We start from the raw sequence: 22,993 nt of genomic DNA, 5'->3' as shown, positions 1-22,993 counted from the left end.
CAAGAGCCCTAGCACTGATAAATGGTATACTTCCAAGTCACTTAACCTCCATTTTCTTTCAAATAAATGGGGGATGGAGGGTTGAACGAGACAACCTCCAGTCTGTTCCAACTTAAAAATTCTGCTTCTAAAATGAAACATCCTAATTATGTCTCTGCTGGAATCTATTTGTGCCATCTGGAAGCATGTGTAAATCTAGCAACAGACCTTTTCACCTCTTTAATCTCTACGCTAGTATCCTGGCTACGCTGACCAGACATAGTGAAGAGGCAGAAGAATATAGAGTAGTTAAGTAGAAAGAGGGAGAAAGGCTGCAGTTGGGTCTCTGATAAAGGAAGACACTCTTTCTAGGCGATCTGAAGCTCTAGCTTCAGACTCAAAAGCTTAGCTGTTATGCAGACAGGTTCAAGTTCTAAAACAGAAGTTAATTATTTGACAAAGATTTTCTTCTCATGGTGTTCTCCGAAATCAGAACATTGTTTGCTACTGGGGAGTTACTCCAATAGAGAGTAAGTAGAGCAACATGATTTTCTCACATTACGAACTGCTTAGTTTCTAAATTACATTAAAATATAAAGATAGTTGATTCTCTTCTCTTATCAACATACAAAATGACATTAATCATTATTTGTTACACATATTATTCTGCTCATTACAGAATAATTTTCAACATGAATAATGGATTTGGCGTGGGGAATAGACTCCAGCATTGGAAAATAAGCTTCTTTTATACCGCCTGACTTCAGTCACGGGCTTCCTTAGTGGCTCACTTGAATTCACCTGCCAAATGCAGGAGATGCAAGCTCGATCCCTCAGCTGTGAAGACCCCCTGGAGAAGGAAATGGCAACCCACTCCAGAATTCTTGCCTGGGAAATCCCATGGAGAGAGGGGCCTGGTGGGCTACATTCCATGGGGTCACAAAGAGTCAGACAAGACTTAGCAACTAAACAACAAGACTTCAGTCAAATAATAAAACTAAGGGACTCTCCTCATTCTCTGAAGACAATAAAAAAACATTAAATTGCTTTGAAAGATGTCATAAGTTTTCAGTACATTAACTCTTACCAATGGATGTCTCTTCCTTTATGTTCTATTATATCCAAGTAACTGAGTAGCTAACTCTGAAGGGAATATTCCAGAAGATACATGGTTCTCCTCCCTGTCACCTTACAAAATGGCTCTTAACAGTTCATTCAAATCTACCCTAAAACAAGTTAGAAGAATGATGTGCAAAACAGCAATCCCTTTCGCCTCTAGCAGGTGTATATAAAGACAGTTGTTTTCCTGTGCCCTGAAAACAAGGACTGCAGGTGTGCGCTGTTCCCTTTAGTAATGATAGGCAGATTCCAAGCAGGAGAGGCTGCAATTAATAAACAAAGAACCTGACCAACAAATGAGAACAAACCTCCTGATGTACAAATGCTTTGCTGAGAAGAAACAACAAGAAGATCAAACACTCTTAAATATTTTGTCTTAAATTAATGAAAGCATGGTTTCCATGGTTTCAAGACTACACTGAATCTGCTTAACATTTGACTTAAACTTCTTCAGAGAAAAGTAAAACAAAGTGGGATTCAAGTTCATTTCAATAAACAAGTGTTATTTTGTTTATATTGTATAAACAATATTTTGTATTGTTATTTTGTATTATACAGTTTTTTAAGAACAACAGAACGTAATAATCGTTAGGTCTGAGTGACAGATCCATGAGGATTCACTATGCTCTTCTATATTCTCCACTATTAGTTTTTAAAGTTTCCAAATAAGAAAAGTTTTAAGAATATATACAATTATGGTACACAGTTTTTCACTATACACTGGCTTCCCAAATGTTAACTGCTTTGGATATCATATACACTAATCAGATATTCTAATGGAATATATTAATTCTTTATACTAACATTTAACTGTTACAAAAAAAGAACTACAAGAAAACTCTGATGTAAATTCTCAGTTTAATTCTTTTCCTATATACAACATTAATAGTGAAGTCCCATATAATAACAGTCAAAGGTCCCAGATCTTATTGTAAATATTTCAGACAAAAAAACAAATGTGGTGCTCATAAGAAACTTAAGTATACTTTGTTTCTCAGCTTTCTCTACTTGGTTTTTTTTTTTTTTTTAATTAGCTGGAGGCTAATTGCTTTACAATATTGTAGTGGTTTTTGCCATACATTGACATGAGTCAGCCATGGATTTACATGTGTTCACCATCCTGATCCCCCCTCCCCCTCTATTTGTTAAAATCACAGTAAGGCCAAGAAGTGATTATTCATCTAACAAATTATTATACCATTCATATTTTGATTTATCCATTTCAACTTGTTTCCAGCCTTTACTTCAAGGCTTCATCTAACTCCATCTTCACTGTCTCCTCTGATCCTTTGTTTTTAATCCCTCCTGATGCCTAACCATCATCTTGATCATTTCTGCCTTCCAAAATTTCAGAGCTTAAAAAATATGTCCACCTAGCCAAGAATATATAATTTTGTATCAAATACCTAATTTTTCTCTTTTCTTTCAAAATGCTCCTTAAAACCCAATAGAAAGCCAAGCCATTTCAGGATTCCTAAATTAACCAAAATCGTACTGGCACTAAATACACACTGATATAAATCCTTAATTTCTCGTTCAAAAATAAAGCTAAAGAACAAAGATATAAAACTACAAGCTTATAGACTAACATATCAAAGTTTTCTTATGTCTCTGCTAGAATATTTTAGAATAAAATATTAGAAATAATGTTATTAATGATAGCAGTAATATTACTAACTATGCTTAATCTGGCCAAGTGAATTTCCTATGTAGCCCCTGATATCACCCTTCTTATCCTCTATACTGTATTAGTCATTATTCCTAGTCTAATTTTTCCAAGAATATGATTGGAAATTACAAAATTACCTTCATCTTATCCCATTCCTTCAGATTAAGGTGTTGTTCTAGGCATGCCTAGTCATCAATTATCATTCTTTCTAAGATTTATAAACCAAAACATATGCTGGAGCTTCCAAAGCTCATGGACAATGCATCACACAAGACCGTGGTAGGGTTTGGGAAACTCCAGGCAGCCATGTAAATTAACAAAAACACAATATCAAAGGCTAATATTATCCAAAAGAGATGTCTTCACTTTAAAGTTTATCAAGGACAGCATGAAGGAAGGTTGAGCAACGTGTCAGGATCACTACAATGACCTCCTCCCACAAACGTCTCTGATCGTCTTCATTCCATGGTCACTGGCATTTCTATCAAGACCAGTAAGTACTCAAGTAAATCTAACCCAATTAAAAAATATTAAAATACATCACCTCCAAATTTCAAAGATAAAATCCCACCTGACTTCCAAACCATCTACCTCTCAAACCTTTGCTGAAATATAAATCCACATCTATTATGTAGCTCTACTCATTCAACATTATTTAAAAGGCTTCAAATTTCAGAACTAGGCAGATTTCTGAAAATAAAAGATCAAATGTTGATTCAGCAGCACATTATCTTAACCTACTGTAATCAGAATTACAATTTTTGTCTTTAACAATTCAATTCAATTTCAGCATTCATGGCCTTTGTTAAGTAAAGGTAGCCTTTAAATATCACTGTATAATGTGAGGCACTATTAAAAATTGCTCCCCAATTCACAGAAAGGTCATTCAAAGAATTTAAGCCACAAAGTCCCCTAATTTTCTCTGCTTCAAGAAAATAACACTAATATTGTTCCAAGATATGCAAAATACAAAAACTAGTGGGCAAAAACAGTGTTGACCGAAGTTCTGAAGTATCAATTAAAATGATTTTCTAAAGGTCTATACACAAACATACACATATACACAAAACACTACATATAAGCTAAAATCTAGTTTTCTTAATGAAAGTACACCCTAGAAATATGACTTGTTAAACAAAATATCATGTTTTAAAATGTCCTTTAAAAAGCATATAATGTGATCATGTTATATGATCAAAACAAATAATCTCACTTTATCTGGTGTCTGTGTATTAATATTTCATGTTGGGTTTTCATCACGGCACATCAAAATATGCATATTGTATATTTAAGATGTAAAAGTGATTTTAAGATCACTAATATAATATCTTTTCATGTGTTTTTTTAATGACTGTTATGCTGACACTTCATTAAAACTCATCTCCAAGATTGTTATCAGATATAATCAGATGCCAATCAGTGAAAGCCTGATGTGACAGACTACACTCTTTGGTTCTTTTAAAATGTAAGCCTCAGTAGGAATAGAGGAAAAATCTAGACTTTATTGCAAAAAAATATATCCACAAAACAATCTATCAGAGAAAAATGTAGAGAGGTGATTTTAAGGAATCATTTCTGTTATCTAGCACAGAAACTACATTTTCTCACTACTTACTCCTACCTTTCGAAATCTGTGCATGACTAAATCACAATATAGACTCTTTAAAAGAGAAAGATATTACTGCATACCAATATACAAAGGGTGTTGTATATACAACATACATAAAAAGATATAGTCAAGTATTTTAGGAGAAAAGGAATCACACAAATATGAAATAATAAAATGCCTATCCTCCAAAAGTGTACATATCCTGATTAATACTACAACACAGGAAAGGAAACAGATCTGAAAGAAATACTGAGTCACCTAAGTCATTTCTGTTCCCCACCCCACCCCACATGCCTTGCAATCCCCATACGAATCTTCATTTACACCAAAACTTCACAGTCCAGAAAACCAACTGGATAGAGTATGCAAAGCACTAATATTCAATCATGGAAACAGGATATAATTTCTACATGTACCTCTTTCTTCCTGCCCCGCTCCAGCAGCCTCCCTCGCCACCCCCACAACTAAAGCATGGAAGAAACAAATTTAACTGAGAAGCAAAGGGTTTCTAATTGCATGTTAAGATAAACTATGCTGATTGAGACTGAGAGGGCCAGATGCATTTTTAAGGATGATAGTTTTATACTGAAATGTTTGAAGCCATCAAGCACGCAGATCTGTAATTCAGAAACTTGAATACATTTCTATTAATCAATAAAAAATAGCATTCAAGTATTAAAAATAATGATTAAAATCTGTTAACCTTTCATATACCCCTTATTAAACTGGTAGGAGAGGTAAGATAGAGCAGAACGTAAGACTTATATTAATGAACAAATGAAAAATCCTCTAAAATCTTGTAAGTGCACTTGCCAAATAAAGTACTGAGTGAAGTAAATCAGAAAGAGAAAGACAAATATCGCATGTGGTATCTAAAAATTAGTATAAATTAACTTATTTACAAAGCAGAAACAGAGTCACTGATGTAGAAAACAAAACTTAAGGTTACCAAGAGGGAAAGGGGAAGGAAGGGATAAACTGGGAGATTGGGGCTGACATATACACACTACTATATAGAAAACAGATAACTAATAAGGGCCTACCGTATGGCACAGGGAATTCTACTCAATACCCTGTAATGACATCTATGGAAAAAGAATCTAAGAAAGAGTGGATATACATATGGGTATAACTGACTCATCTTGCTATACACTTGGAACTAACACAACATTGTAAGTCAACCATATTCCAATAAAGATTTTTTTAAGTTATGAAAATGCATACTTCTTGACCAAAAGACATAATTTCTCTGCCAAAAAACCTGAATTTAAAAAATGCATATCCAAGTATAAACAATATTCAGAAAGCAAAAAGCAACAATGATTGCCAATGCATCCCACAGCACAGCCCCACAGCAGTCAAGAGGCCCTGAGAACTTACTCAGACTCCTTGACAGGATTTTAGCTCTTCTCAAAAGCAGCTGAATAGTATGAAGGGAAGAAAAAAGTCAAGGCTTTAGGAACTGGGGAAGAAATGTTGAAAAATGAGACCAACAGAAACTAAATTAATTTTTACCACTTCTAATAAGAGTGAACAAAGCTTGCAGAGAGAGCTTATCTTCCATGCCCCCACTTTCCCTGTCAATTTGCCTATCCACAGAGTTGGGAGATCATGTCCTGTTTTAAATATCTCATTGGTGAGCAACAGGCAGGGGCCCCAACTGTCAGACACCTGTCTGGCACACAGACATAAAGGAGCTGGCGCGGCAGGAGCTCAAGCTGCAAGACTCGGCTTATTCCTCTGTGGGTGAGGAACTCAGGGCACTTGGCCACAGCTCCCCTCAGGGGCCACTGAAAAAGTGGAAGCTTCTGAGGCTGTGCCATAGACATGGCCATTATGGTAGACCCAGGCTCTGGGTTTTCTTTGCTGTTCTTATCAGAAGCAGCAACGGGCAAGCAAAATGCCATCAGTAAAGGAAACACTGATTCCAGGTTCCATGTTATTGGCATGTTTCCCTTTTCCCCACGCCAATCTCACCATGAAATCATAGACGATTAGCGCTGGAAAGGGCTTTAGAGATCACACAGCACTGCTGTTTCAGTTTAGAAATGGAGAAACTGAGACCTAGCAGGTTTAAGTGACTAGCTGAAGGTTTTTCACTTAGTGGCAGGCTGCATATCAGAACAGAAGCTTTTTTTCCTCCTCTTTACTGTTCTTTGGCTGGTGCTTGAAGACCTTTATTTCTCAGCCTAGTTCCCCTATCTTCTTCTTGCACATCACCTGTCAGTGTATCTGTCTCCTCTCTCCAACCAATGTACTCTCATTTTCACGCAAGCTGCCTCACTCTTAGCTCCTATTACCCTGTGACGATTTCTGCCTAAACAGGAAGACCTCTCATAATCTCAATCAGGTACTGTGAGGTCAAGGCAAGCAGTACTGACTGGGTATTACAGCTTCGGACCGACTTCCCTGGTGGCTCAGCAGTGAAGAAATCCACCCGCAATGCAGGAGATACAGGTTCGATCTCTGGGTCAGAAAGATCCCTTGGAGAAGGAAATAGCAATCCATTCCAGTATTCTTGCCTGGGAAATCCCGTGGACACAGGAGCCTAGCAGGCTACAGTTCATGAGGTCACAAAAGAGTCAGACAAGATTTAGTGACTAAACAACAACAAATTACAGCTTCTAATGAAAGCAGAGAGAGAAGAATGCAGGAGTTAAAAGTCAGCAATGGGCAGGCACATGTGACTATGCAAACAAGGTATTTTGGGACTAGACTAGAGATTCAACCAGAAGTGCTTAGCCAGAGGCCAGTACATAGCCGGGACTAGGAAGAAATACTTGTGGAGCATAATTATGCTCAGGCTACATCATTAGTGGAACAAGGATATGAATTTGTTCAAGAGGACAAAGTTTACAAAGATAATAGATGAATGAAACTGGTAAGAAAGATATATTATCTTACCATCTAAGTCACATTTCCTAGCCTTTTTCCAAAAATTCCCTTGAAAATGTATTAGATTCACTGGTGAAAGGAAGCAGAGACGGCTGAGCTGAGCGTCTACCTACTTTATAAGTTGGGACTAATTATCTATAAAAATAATGTAAAGGAGTCATATACTTAATTGAATACTTAACTGAACACTGAACAGGAGTGGAAGGATGGAAGTAGGTAAGATGAGGGTGACAAGCAAAAAGCCTGTACAGTATATGATACTTCAGCAAAAAAGATGACACACAGCATCAGGTAAATTTTCAAATGTAATGGACAAATCATAAAAGATCAGGGCTATTTAGATCACTCCAAAATGAGAAAAACATTTCATTCTTAGTCAAAGTACTTAGAAAAATAGAAACATAGCAAACTTAACTGAACAGTAACTTTAGATATAGCAGTCAACTAAAATGATTCTTTCAACATCTTTAATGCCCTAACAAAGGAAACCAAAAGTGTTATTTTTCCTCTATAATTTCATATTATATGTTTTACCAAATAACACTCTCGAGGTTACTTTATACCGCAAGACTGGGGTTGGCAAGCTCTTCTAAAATTACTTATTGTAAAGGTATATAAATGGTGACCTCACACACTCTTCTACTGTTGTTACAGTAACAATTCTAAGCAGTGCATTATAAATGGGAATAACCCCTTGATGAACTCATCCTTATACAACTATTGTCCTTATTATATACTAACGACTGCATTTTATATAAGTAGGGCTCAAAATGCTTTCAAATGAATTCACGTATAATAGATGTGAAAAGGAAAATATAAATTGGACAATGGGAAGTGTAAGAGTTTATGAAGTGTTACACCATTAATTCTCAGACTGAGATCTCTAGACCAGAAAAGGTATCAAACATCAAAAGAATCCATTATAATAAGGCTGTAGAAAACTAAAACTAAAAGATAACTTTGGGCTAGCACCCTATTGTGTGTGCTCAGTTACTCACTCGGGTCTGACTCTTTGCAACCCCATGGACTTTAGCCCACCAGGCTCCTCTGTCCATGGTATTTTACAGGCACGAATACTGGGATGGGTAGCCATTTCCTCCTTCAAGGGGTACTCCCAACCCAGGATCGAACCTGAGTCTCCAGCATCTCTGGCACTGGCAGAAGATTCACTACCACTGCACCAGCTGGGAAGCCCCAGCACCCTATTAATTCAGTGTAACAACAAGACTGGTTATTAGATGGGGATCCAAGCCTATGGCTGATCGCTTCGGTCTCTTTGATTTATTTTTAAAAGGAGGGAAAGGGAATAATTATTTAATATGTAGATCAGTCAGCAAAATCTTTCAAAACTTAGGACCCAATAGCATATTCAAAGAATTCTTAGATAGCAGAAATTTTAGACTGGGTATTTTCTCAGTATTCCATAAGAGCCAACATGTACTGAACATGTGTGTGCATGGGTGCCTGCATGCTCAGTTGCCAAATCGTGTCCAACTCTTTGCATCCCCATGGACTGCAGCCCAACAGGATTCTCTGTCCATGGGATTTCCCAGGCAAGAATACTGGAGTGGGGTGCCATTTCCTCCTCCAGGGGATCCTCCTGTCCCAGGGATCGAACCCACATCTCCTGTGTCTCCTGCACTGGCAGACAGGTTCTTTACCACTGAGCCCCTGGGCATATATTCTGTGTCTAGTACTGAGCAAAGCGCATTACATGAATTAGCTCCTTTACTCATCACAAAACTCTGTAAGGCAGGCTAAGACTGATCCATTTTTAAGATGAGAAAACTGAGGTCAAAGGGAAATAACCTGTCCAAGGTTCCATAGTTGATAAGATTATCTGAAATCTGCATCCAAAGCCTTGTTTTTAACCAATATATTTATCCTCAATCTATTTAAAAGACAAAACATACACTTATCTGATACTCTAACTATATTCCAACTTTTTAACTGATTTTTCATGAAATATGTCTTATAGTTTGATATGAAATATAAAACATCAAATATAAAGGTTCTGAAACAATGTCATAATACTTTAAATTCTCAGCAGCAAAAATTGGTTATGCCAATTTAATAATTTATTCATTAACCAATTCTGTTAATGAATTAGTAGGACCATATATTTAAGGAGAAATTCCTAACCTATTTTAACAAGACTAATACTTTAAAATATTGTTATTCTCTATTGATGTTTTAGAGTCTCTGGCATTCCAACACATGAAATACTATGTCTTATAAAGGTACTTTAAAAAAAAATCACATTTTGCTGATTGTAATTAAATGTGGAACTACAGTACACATAAATCCATCACCTGGAGAAAAGCTGACTTGATATAACCGTGCCTTTCTAAGCTTACTTGAGGAAAACACTGACGACTACTGCTTCAGTATTTACCACACATGTATATGTACTACGGAAGAAGTAAAGTCAATGATGAAAGAACCCCAAAGACTGGATTCAAGTGTTCTCCTAAAAAACCTTGCTGAACAAATATTCAGATACAAATACATGGTCACTTCCAGTTTAGAAGCATAAGGCACAGAGTAAAGCAGAGAATCTAAAACTTTTCAGATAATAAAGCCAAATTAAATATTCATATCAGACTATTCTAACAACATGAAGTAGGGACCAAATTCTCCAGACAATTTCTATTCTTATTGCTGTTGACTTAGTTAGCCTGATAACTATTATTACAATTTATACTTTTGAAATGGCTTTTTTTAGATTATATAATAAAAAGCACACCAGTAATAATGCCATATATAAATGTTATAAAGACATACAGTATATTGATAGGTGCAACAATAACCAATTTACAGAGTACAAAGCTACAATGCCAAAATAGTATGATTCTCAAGTTAGCTAATTTTTTTTTAGATACAAATTAAAATACCTTCATAAGAAGATGATAAATGTATGTGCATATAGGACAAATGCTGACATTCAGATGATACCAAAGATATCAATCTTGATACTGTTTTATGCTATGCTAATATATATTAGTTCAGAGAGGCAGGTTTTGATAAAAAAAAACTGCCAATTAAGACAGTATATTAAATTTAAACTCCAAAGAAATAAGGCTATTATATGCTTGAATGCATATGTAATTAAATTTTTTCTTTAAATAAAAGTTCTAATCAGATCACACTCTTTGTGATAATAATCTCTTGTTGCAAACAGCATAGCACCCTCTGGTGCATCTGTTGTAAGATGTATAAAATTTCCACCAAAAAAAGGATAGAATTCAAGTAAAAATGAACCTTAAGAATCAATAGGTTGATACTCTTTTATTTATTTCAGTACATATTTTTAAACATTAATGCTTAAAAACAATTTTCACTTAAAAAGAGCACTAAAATCTTTATAGTAACAATCAAAGTAGGTCAGGAAAATGTTTTCACTTGATAATATTTAAAATAACCAACAAAACAACACCAGTTCTCAACACTTAATATTTAAATTAAAATAATGCTGCCAAAAAAACATTCAAGTATGGGACAGCAAAAATTAACTTTGTTACCTAATTTCACTTTATTCAAATCTGCCTTGACTTTTTGCTTCAGATAAACTGACTGTGTGAAGTGCTCCTGAGTACTTTTTCTGGATTCAAATGGAATTTATCACTGTTTAAAGAATTTGAAGTGTTTTCTGAAAGGACCTGCAGCTTACACAGCTCAAAATCAGAATAATATTCAAAAATAAAAGTTATGTTAGTTAAATTAGGAATCTTAATTTGAAAAGTTCAAAACCTTACTTTAAAAAGAAAAATAACTCTTCCTAGGAAAATAATTAACTCCAAAAGTATATTTTACTAAGAACAAAAGCAAAGGATGCCACCTGCTTTAGACAGCTCGTTTGTGAACCACTGGAAGTCCCAACACAATGCACTAGAAATGAAAGTGACACCTGTTTAAAAGAGCCATCTGTCCCTAACAAAGCTAGATTTAGTTAAATCCATTTAATCTTAGATTTCCAAAATATGGGAACACTATGCACCTGTGAACAGAGAAGAATTTAAAATCTGTTTTCCAACAGCCACTGGGACTCTACACCAAAGAGTAAAGACAAATATTTCCATTAGGGAAACTAAGTTGTTTATTTTTAAAGTAACTAGATGTAGAGGATGTTCAGGCTAATGATCAGCATAAAAACAAAGCAAGCAAGCAAAAAAAAAACCAAAAAAACAAAAAACCTACCACATTTTCCTAATGTAAAGGTTTATGTCTTTGAAGACTGTAATTTGAAAAGCTTTGTTTGGTATTCTCATTTCTTGTAACATACTCACTAGAGGTACAAAAAAAAAAAAAGTAACATTCTTACTACACGTTCAGAAAAGTTTTTTTAAACTCTTCCTACATATCCGATACTCTATCTTCTCTTTTAAATACACACACACACACACACACACATACTTACTAAAAACTCTGAGATGTAAAATCAAACTCCACCCACTGATTTCTTCAGTTGACAGTTTAGAGAGTACATAAAACATCAACCTTCTGAAGAACAATGAAACATGTTATCAAACTGTAACATGTATCATTTAAATAAAAGATTAAATCTTCGATTCAAAATTCATGTTTTAATTCCTATTTTTTAATAGCAATACTTTTAACCATTAAATGCTTATATAAAAAATATTGTTTAGGGTTAACATATATTAAATTCATAAACTCTAAGTTTTTTGCATATCCTAAACTTATTAACTATAAACCTTTTGAGTACAAGAGTATTTGAATATGGAGGAATAATATCCTATTTTTTAAATTAGCATAATCATCCCATATAATGAAAACACTGTAGAATGATGCATTTGAGAACTGTATTTTAGTTTACTGTTATACATTTAAATATACTACAGAAATATGCCTATACCATTTAATGCAATAGGCACAATAATATAAAAAGGCTGAGACAGACATTATGACATATAATGAATCACAAATATTCAGCTATTCAAAATGAGTTACAAGTAACTCCTATTTAATAATTTTAGTTTTAAAGTTTGGACACTTCAGTGTGTTTTTTTAGTCTAATAGAAACACAAAAGAATACCAACACATAATATAGTCTCTCCTAGGAAAAATATCACAGGAAAAAAAAATTTAAGTGTTACCACTATTTATCAGTATGTTAAATTAAAAAATTTATCCTTTGTTAGTATTTCTGGCTATTATTTACTTGATCCATATGAATAACGTTGACACACCTGAGTTCAAGGCATCTCTAGCAGCAACTTTTATATCACATATGTGCTTTTAATAATGGATAAGTAATAGAATTCAAATTAAGTTCTGCTCTCAAAACACCTTGTGAATGAAAATCTAACTTAGAGAAAACCTGAGATAGTCGTAATGAGTGAAATACCTCAAAAAAGTTCTTGGACACTGCCAATAAAAACATTAAACTATAAAATTATAGCATATAATCTACTCAACTGAAAATGTATTATGTAAATGGCATAAAGTCTGAAACTGTCTCAAGACAGTAAAACTTCTATTAACTTCAGTTTATAAGGACCCAGGAACTTCACCATCCAAAAGTGTTCAGGTATTTGACACTCACCTGAACAGAAAAAAAATCCAGGTTAGTATTAGAAATTTGCATGAAACCTAGGTTGGGGAGGGGGCGACAAATATAAAGAAATTTGAGTGCTCTGAGAAAGTCTTCATTCAGAACCAACATCATCTTCATTTAAAATACCAACCACAAGGAAATTAATTTTAAAAAAAGAAAAGCTTTTAAACCTTAACTCTTATTTTACAAAGTATTACCCTTAAATTACATTACAATTACCCAACCTGCTCATGGACAATCTCAAGAATAATTAATACTGTCACATTATCCACGGTCTGTTCTGTCGGGTAAATCAATATATGGTTTGCAGTTAGAAAAAAAGACTAAGTATTTAAAAATTCCAATTTGGAAACTTCAGTATGTGCAAATAAAATAGTACATTACATTTGTTTTAGCACACACTATCAAACTCTTTATTCATGATCTAATAATTAAACATTGCGCTGAAAAATGAACAAATTTACAGGATCTCTAAAACTGGGTTACCTGTATCTAAGAGCCTATAACTTGAGGACTGACAAATATTCAAATGTACAGAGAAAAATAGAATTTTGAAGGAAAGACCTAAAAAAGAAAAAGTTCTCTCTCTTCAGCAGGCTTAAGTCACTGTCCAAAGAAAACCAAAAAACTAATATTAAAAAGACTGCTAAGTACACACATGCCTAGATCTTAACAACCACAAAGAAAGTGAAATATACACACGTTTCAAGTTGAGAAGCTTCATACATTCTTTATGAACAACTTGACTTCAATTTCAACTCTCAAAGGAAAACGAACAGAGATGAAGAAAAAAAAAAGAAAGAAAGAAACTCTTTAGAAGTACCATAACTGTCGCAAGTAACACTGTAAACAGTTCTCACAAAGCTTCCTTCTGTCCTTTCCCTGCGTGCAACACACAAAGTGTCATAACCACAATGAAAATTGTCAACACTCCACTGTGGGGAAGGAGGTTCATCAAAGTGAAATGGAACCTCACTAGTACCCCTCCCATCTCCACATGAAGGGATAAAGCACTGTCAATAACTACTAACCAAGTATCACAGATGCCCTGCATCCGGTTTAAATCTCACACTCACACACACACCAAGAGAGAAAGAGAGAGGAGAGAGACTTTAAAAAAAAAAAAAAAAAAAAAAGATCTTCTTCCCAGTGCAGCAAAGAACCCAGCCAAGAAGCCCCTGGTTCCAGTGTGTGTGCAAGGGGTGTGGGGGTAAAAGAAAGGGGGGAGGGAAGAGTGCTGAAAGGATATTAAGACTGTTTGCAGCACAAAGAAAACACAGTTTTAAAAGAAAAAAGAAAACCATGCAGCTGATGATGATGGTAAAAGAGCAGCTCATTTAGCACAAGGCAAAGAGGGGCAAAAATGAAGGGAATAGGCGGTGAGAAAAGTTCACCGTTGTATAAGGATAAAAACAACAAAACCCGTAACAAGGCCCCACAAGTGAACAACAACAACAAAACACCACCTCTTGGGTCCCCCCTTGCACACTGTTGTCTATTTCGGTTTGGAAAGAAGCAGGAACCAAGCAGCTTTGTAAAACAAGAAAATTAAAGAAAGAAAGGGGGTGGGGGGGGGGAATCCTTCTCTCTTCACCTGGCCCTCCTCCTCAGCCCCAGACCTAGGGGAGAGCTCTACCGTCCGCAGCGCAGAACTGTGGCTCCCTCTCCCGCTCCGCTCGCAGCCCCCCGAGCTCCCGCTCCATCCCTGAAGCGCGGCCGCGGAGGGCCAGGGCCGGCGGGCGGGCGGCGCGGCGCCCACACCCCCGACCCAGCCGCGGCGCGCACGGTCCATTGTAAACAAGCCCGGGGGACCGAGCCCCTCGGCAGCGGCGCCGCAGCTGCAGCCCCGGTGTCAGAAGTGAGACCCCCGCACAGCCACACTCGGCTCGCACACGCACGGACACACACACGCACGGACACAAGCGTTCACACGCATCCACACGCTCCCACACACATGTAGAGACCGAAGAATATTCACCTTGGCTGTGGATTATTGTGGTGTTGTTGGTGGGTGATGGAGATGGTGGTGGTGGGGAGGAGGAAGAGGAGGAGGAGGAGGAGGAGGAGGAGAGGAGTAGTTGTTGTTGATGGGTAACAGTCGCCAGGACTACGGTGACTATGGCGCTTGATTCACAAGGCAACGGTTGCTATAACTCACAAAAGAGAGAGAGAGGGAGAAGAGAGAGGGAGCGAGAGGGAGAGGGAGACACTCGCACGGGGAGGGGTGGGGGAGGGAAGAGAGGAGGAGGCGGGCCGGCAAGCAGCCGGAAGGGGCGGGCTCAGTTCCGTGACGGACAACCCCCGAACCGAGTAACCGGGGGGAGCGAGGGCAGGTTTCCGAGAAAGGATTCCAAAGAGATGCGCTAGGTTTGGCAGGGGCTGAAGTTACCCCCCGAGTCTCCTCGGAGGTACGGTACTACACGCCCTGGCAAGGCTAGAGGACGAATTTAGGGCCGTGGCGCGAGGGATATTTTCTGTGAAACGAGAGCTACCAGTCGCAGCAGCCTGCATTGTGCCAAGAAGCCTCAGAGCGGGAAACGGTAACGGCTAACCCAGGAGAGGGGCTGTTGAGGACGATTCCAGACACCTTGTGAGACAACCAGCTATAGCTGGGGAAGAATCCTCTTTGGAGAGAGACCCCGCCCCCCATGTAAACATCATTTCCGGGGCGGGACGGGCGTAGACTCCCGGATGTGCCGCCGCTCGCCTGCTCTCTCTTTTTTTCCCCTCACTTTTTCGTTAGCCACCCCTCCCGTTTCTGAGCCGCCGACTGTATTCCCGGTAGCCAGGCGCCTGCTGACTTCTAGCATACCGGGGCGGTGGGGAACGCGCTGGTTTGGAGGGTCCACGCCGCCCTCGCGCTCCTGCTTTCCGCATTCCGGCCCGCTCCCTCCTCCCGAGGCCACGACTCGGAGGAGCGCGGGCGGCGGGGTGTGAGCTAGCTGCCTCCGCCGCCATTTTAGAGCGGGCGAACGCGGGGCGCGTGTGGGCTGCGCGCCGGCCTCCCGCCTTCCAGCCGCGGCGTGGCGCGCACCGGGAAGGTCCAAGCTCTTCCGGCCCTTAGGAGCGAAGAGGCGAGGTCTTAACTCCCTCCCTACCTACAGGGCGGGGAGTAAGCGCTACTGAGGAACAAGAAATCGGTTTCTCCCGGAACGCGAAAACGCATGGCGGCCCCCCACCGGGAAAGGCGTTGGGAGGTGGGGTAACCTAGTCTGTTCCTAGAGCCCCGCTATCTTCAGCCCTCTTAAGTGCTCGTCCCTCTTTGAAGCTGACCAAACCAGGATTTGAGCTCAACCCCGTGTCTTACTACTTGCTTCGTCCCGCTCGCCGGTTCCCTAACAACCTGCTGTACTGAGGGTCTTGCTCCTTCCGGGTGTTTTGAGATAGACGAATGGCTTCCCTTGGTGATGGATATTGTTAGCACAAAACTGTCTCTAACCCCCATTGGTATCGAATTAGCCTCTAACGCCACAGGGTTCAAACATATTCCTCCAATTCCCAGCAGACAAGAATCCTGCAGAAATATGCCTTCAGGCCCTGCCAATACACACCAAACTAACACAGGCAGCTAAGCTGCTTATCCAGGACAATAACTTGGATATTAGAGCATTAGGAAGTCAGTTCTCGAGGTTTAATTTTTGCACCTGCAGGATGAGGGTTTGGCGCTTGCTAAAATAACAGCTACCGTCTCCGAAGTTTTTATTCTGCCCCAGACGTTGTGCTTAGTGTTTTACATGCATTATCTCATTTAATCCTCACAACACCACTATCAGGTACATAATACTCACTTTGGAGAAGGTGCAGTCTTAACTAAAAGTCAGTGGTTTTATTTTACAGTTTTGCACCGTAGAGTATTAGATAAGCGTATTTTACGAATCATTTGAACAATAGATTGAAGAAAGTAATGTTGCCTTTGGTAATCTCATAATGAGTTACAGAGTTTCTTATAATGTGTTACAATGTAATAGTGAACAGTGTTGAGCACAGTGCTAAAACGGAAAGGTTCATGACCCACTGTGGTAGGAGGCTCTTCCAATCTGAGACATGACACGGTGACCAACAGCAGTTAAACTCTAAAGATTTAGAATAATAGTTTCGACGTACACGTAGGAAATAAAGTATGCATTCCAGCTATATGAAAACTGGTAGTCATTGTGAATATTCATTTCATTACATTTACAGCTAAAATCTATTTCTGTAATGGTGAGCGTTGCTGTTTGCTCACACTACACAGCTCTGAATAGCTTTTTTAGTTCTATTATAGTTTGCCCATCCCTTCCCTCACTGTCAGCTGTTGCTTCTTACTGCTGTTAGCATAATTTCATTATCCTCCCCACTCTATTAATTTACTGATTATAATCTGCAGACAAGAAAACCACATAATAAAGCAAACTATCTCAAGAGTACTTTGAGGAACACTGCTTTAGGAAAAGTGTGTGACCTTTGTGTGAGGACTTTGCAACATCAGTTTTAAGCTGCTTAGAGTTTTTTTGTTTTTTTTTTTAACCTACATCCTCATTTGGCCTTTTCCTGAGTTACAGATAAATATTTTAAGTGAGTTCTTTTAAAGTTAGGATTTAGAATATTTCTCCTTGTTTTAGAATAATTGATAGTATTAGTTCTAATCATAGTGAGATTACTATAATATGAATTTTTCAATGTTACCACCAGACAACCAATTCAAGCTATAGATTTGGAAACATGCTGGATTATAAATGCATGTTTTGTATTGTAACAGTTATGAAAGGTCAGAAATCCCTTTGCCTATATTCATTTCTCTGTTGTGGTCACTTATAAGCTGATAGAGCTACATCTTTCGGAGAAGGCAGTGGCACCCCACTCCACTACTCTTGCCTGGAAAATCCCATGGACAGAGGAACCTGGTAGGCTGCAGTCCATCCGGTCGCTAAGAGTGGGACACGACTGAGCGACTTCACTTTCACTTCTCACTTTCATGTATTGGAGAAGGAAATGGCAACCCACTCCAGAGTTCTTGCCTGGAGAATCCCAGGGACTGGGGAGCCTGGTGGGCTGCCGTCTATGGGGTCGCACAGAGTCGGACACGACTGAAGTGACTTAGCAGCAGCAGCAGCTACATCTTTACATATGTTACACATATATAAATATAAAATAATAACACAAAATAATTTGTTACACCACAGAAAATACCCAGCCATGTGTCTAACATTTATCACCTGTTACAGTGTAATAAACACTGGGCTGAAAAAGTACCTAACCAAAAAATACTTTACATTCTTTGACAAATTCAATAAACTGCCAATGTAGTAATTTGTTGAGTATCAAAAATGGACTAGATATGATTCCTGTCTGTAAAATGTGCAAAGTCAGTATCAGTGAATTTAAAATGCTGTGTCCTTTGATCATGGATTGTTTTTGCTCTCAGCTTGGAGTGAATGGCAGAGACATCGATTAACACATTTGTATCTGAACCTCTTGAAAAATAGGAAGCCCTGATTATGTGTGGATTATATACTTTATAAATTACTTTAGTACATTCTCAAGGGTAAATTTCCTCTTCAATATTATCTATTAGGTTATTTCCTACTATTGGTATCTACTGCATAGTCAAGAACTAATAAGTTACTTCAACATTAATGCTTATAAAAGGAAAAACTGCATACAAAAGACAAAATACTGATAATATGATAGATTTACTCCCCAAAAATTGTATATATGAGAGTTTTAAAAATTAATGGATTGGTCTGTGACAGCTTACCAGTGAATTTGTGGTGAATCCTTTCATAAAGCAGAAATCACACCTGTTTAAAATGTTTTCACTTTATTATAATATCTGATTTTCTTCAATTGAGAGACACTTACAGTCTTAGTTCTCTTAGGGAACTAAGGGAAATGAATGGTTTCATTTCAACCAGTTATTTATTGAGTATTTATGATATGCGTATGGACTTCCCTGGTGGCTCAGAACATAAAGCATCTGCCTACAATGTGAGAGACCTGGGTTCGATCCCTGGGTCAGGAAGATCCCTTGGAGAAGGAAATGGCAACCCACTCCAGTATTCTTGCCTGGAAAATCCCATGGACAGAGGAGCCTGGTAGGCTAAAGGCCATTCAGTCACAAAGAGTCAGACTCAACTTCACTTTCACTTTCTTATGATATGCATAACACTGGGAATTAAACTACTGGATTACTAGTTCCCTTTACTAGATCTCAAGTTCTGTGGATATATAATAATAATCAATAATGATATCAGGTGATAGAGGCCAAAACTAGAGTAGATAGAGTAATTCAAAAGTATATAATTTGTCATTTTTCTCTGGAGCACTCCTAACTCTACCCATTTCCACCCAAAGTATATTTTGGTTTTGAAAATACTGCATTAATTTTTTTCTGGTAGATTTGTCATTCTAACTGTATTTTTAGGTCGTACAAACCAACTGTTAACTCAGCAGTCCTGAGAGTCCTCAGTCTGTTCTTATATATAATCTGGAATTAAATTTTCAGCCAAGTAAAGGCGTGTAAAGATGTAAAGACGTGGGTTCAATCCCTGGGTTAGGAAGATCCCCTGTAGGAGGGCATGGCAACCCATTCCAGTATTATTGCCTGGAGAATCCCATGGACAGAGGAGCCTAGCTGGTTACAGTCTACAGGGTTGCAAAGAGTCAGACAAGACTGAAGCAACTTAGCGCGTGTACACACAGACACAGACACACACACACACACACACACACACATTCATTTGTTAAAAAAAAAAATTACCTGAGCAACAGAAGATAATAGAATTTCATAAGTTGATTGTCTTTTTCAAGATCAAAGTATCTTTTGATATACACATGTAGCTTTTTTCACTTTAATTAATGCAGAATCTTAGATAGTATTTGCAGCATTAAAACCAAATAATTGGAAACAACCTAAATAGCTATCAGTAGGAAGATGGGAAAACAAATTGTGATACATTTATGCAATGGAATACTACAGGGCAATTAAAAGGAACTGACTAATGATACACATGGGTGCATCTCAAAAACATGTTTAACAAAAGAAGCCAGGTACAAAGAGTATATATACTGTATGAAACCATTTAGGTAAAGTCCAAAAACAGGATAAATTAGATATTTAGTGTTTCCCTATGATGCCAGTAAAAGGAGGAATTACTGGAAAGGAGTTTCAGGGAACTATCTTGTATGATGGAAATGTTCAGCGCTGTCCAACATGTAACCACTAGCTAAAAATTAAAATCTAATTGTAAACAAAAATGAAATGAAACTTAAAATCAGTTCTGTAGTTACAGTAGCTATATTTTAAGTGCTCCTTAGCCACATAGGGCTAGTGGCTACCAAATGGGACAGTACAAATACAGACCATTCCTATTGTTGCAGATGTTCTAATAGAAAGTGCTGTTCTAGGTCTTGTTTTAGGTAGTAAAGCATTTTACAATTGTCAAAATTGTAATACAATGCATTATTATATCATATATGCAGAATGTCAATAATACTTTCTCCCAGAAAACACTAACAAGTATTTATTGCTGTATTACATACCTAATTAACCACTTTTCCCTTAATATTTTTATTCAACACTACCTAAATAACAGCTAGTAAAATTACCCTTGACAAATTTGCAAAACTGTTTAAGTGTAGCTCAACAGTAGATGATGTTGATTTGCTAAAGAAATGAGTTATGCCACTTTATAATCTTTCATACAACTAGAAACCAAACAAATTGCATTTGAAGGCTTAAAGTCAAGTCTAAGTGATTAAGGAGGATTTTTTTTCTTTCTATTTTCCCCATTGGAATCACAATAGCTTAAACATGGTGGAGATCATATAACCTTCTTCTGAGGTAACACAGAAGTACTTCAGAGATTTTGGTACTAACTTTATGACCTGGTAGAGAAAATGATGTAAACTCTCTAGGTAACAACAAAGACTCAGGGCCTTTGGAGGTAGAAGGAAATGTTTGTAAACAGATTAAAAGACTTGAATGATCTATCTCAATTCTAAATTCTAAATTTCATGGATTTTCAGAAGTGGCACACCAGATGAACTGATTCAAAATGCTAAAAACATATGTACATGTAACACTTTTCTGAAATTAGGAGATAATTTTGGTGTAGTAAATACTATAAAGTTAACAGGTATTTTACTAGCACTTATTAAGAATATTGTGAACCCCAAGTAGATTTTTACAAGATACAGAGCTTGAACTGAATTAGAGATTAGTTATTATAATTTATTCAGCAATTAATGTCTGTAGTATATGCTGAAAAGTATTTTTAATGATTATTATCAATTAATATCAATTAATAATAATTGATTATTATCAATTATTATCAAGAACCATTTACCAGAAATGATTTTATTGATTCAAAGTCTTTAACTGCTAAAGACATTCTTAAGTTGGCTCTCTCCTGTTACTTACCCCAACCCCCCACACCCTTTAATGTAATGTAGCTGCTGGTGCCGCTAAGCCGCTTCAGTCGTGTTCGACTCTGTGCGACCCCATAGATGGCAGCCCACCAGGCTCCCCCATCCCTGGGATTCTCCAGGCAAGAACACTGGAGTGGGTTGCCATTTCCTTCTCCAATGCATGAAAGTGAAAAGTGAAAGTGAAGTCACTCAGTCGTGTCCGACTCTTAGCGACCCCATGGAGTGCAGCCTACCAGGCTCCTCCATCCATGGGATTTTCCAGGCAAGAGTAGTGGAGTGGGTTGCCATTGCCTTCTCTGAATGTAATGTAGAATATGGGGGGAAGAAAACTCCCGTTTCTGTAGGGCCATTATTCCTATGCTAAGTGCACTAAAAGTATCTTCCCACTGGTATATGTCATACATCTCACCGTCCTCACCCCCAATATTACAATTCATTATAAGGCCTACCTTTAACTTTGTTTTTGAATACTTACATCAACTGTTAAAACATATGACTGAACTTTTTTTCACTCATTTTTTTACCAGCTTGCCTCAGCCACTAATAAGAAAGAAAGATCACTGAATCAAATTACATGATTTGTCTCTTGATATCTTTTTGTTTTGAAAAGAAGGAATTTATGTGTGTGGAATACTTTCCAAAATTTTTGTTTTGTTTACTAATATTTTTCTTTTGAGGGACAAGGAATATAAAAAATACATATTGTAGTGTGAAACATTTAAAACACGTTCCTCCAAACACTGTTTGAAATTTTACCTACTACTTTCTTTCAGAAAAAGAGATTAAGGTCATTTTTAAGACTTTCATAGATCTGGTTTAATGTGAAAGTACTGATTATAGCCTAGTTTTGAAGTTCTTCAGTCCCACACCTTAAAATATACCATATATTACATAAAATAAATATAAATAAAAATTGAGTCTATAGTTAGCATATTGTTAGGTTTTATAGACACCTAATTAAGTATTTGTTCATTTTGATTTGTGGCTTTCTTTTCATATTTCAACTTTTTTTTTCAGATCCCTAGCATTTTCAGAGAACTTACAGAAATATATAAAGTCCTAAACATAGTACTCAATGAATAAAAGGTCCTAAAATATAGCAGGAAAACTGAATTTAATAAAATTTGACTTTGTTCTTCTTCTTATGGGGTTGGGGATGTTAATTAACTAGAAAAACATAAAAATACACTAAGATAACAAAATTACAGTGAACCATGGAGACTGGTTTCACAAAGATCTGAAAAAACTAATATAATCAAGAAATTGAAAAATTATTTTCTGAGATGATGACTTACATGTACTTGAACTCAGTACCCTAATTTGGCACTACAATCTTTACCTCATTACAAAATTACACATTATAAAAGAGATAATAAAGACAATTGGATTTACATTACAGGGATACCCTAATTGTAGCTTCAAATGTGTGACACATTAATTACAGAGTTCTTGTTAAATGTGATACCATTCTTCACCCAGAAGAAATAACCCTTAAAAAAGAATACTAATTCATCTTGAAAATTGATGAAAGACAAGAAATGTTAATGTGAATAATTTTAAAAGATATATAAAAGTCTTTGACAAGGAATTTTTCATAGGTTTAAATGCATATTTTTGAAAGTGAGTATTTTTTAAAGATTAAATCCTTGCTCAAATCAAATCAAAAAGATAAAAAGTAAAATCACATAAAATAACCATGTCATTTTCTTTCAAGTAAGTACTGATTCAGTGACCC

General features: G+C 37.1%; 1 protein-coding gene across 2 annotated transcripts in view; it reads right to left on the bottom strand.

Annotated features, from left to right (window-relative positions):
* Positions 1–15,066, bottom strand: part of RFX3 (regulatory factor X3) — a 300,103-nt gene extending 285,037 nt beyond the window's left edge. For both annotated transcript variants that reach the window (XM_065907896.1, XM_065907898.1), the window contains exon 1: positions 14,828–15,066. The gene's annotated coding sequence lies outside the window, so the exon portion shown is untranslated. The remainder of the gene's footprint in view (positions 1–14,827) is intronic.
* Between the last annotated feature and the right edge of the window lie 7,927 nt (positions 15,067–22,993).

The sequence above is a fragment of the Muntiacus reevesi genome, chromosome 17 (genome assembly GCF_963930625.1).
Source record: "Muntiacus reevesi chromosome 17, mMunRee1.1, whole genome shotgun sequence".
Lineage (NCBI taxonomy): Eukaryota > Metazoa > Chordata > Mammalia > Artiodactyla > Cervidae > Muntiacus > Muntiacus reevesi.
The sequence above is the reverse complement of the archived record's forward strand: the minus strand, read 5'-3'. Positions and strand labels throughout refer to the sequence as shown.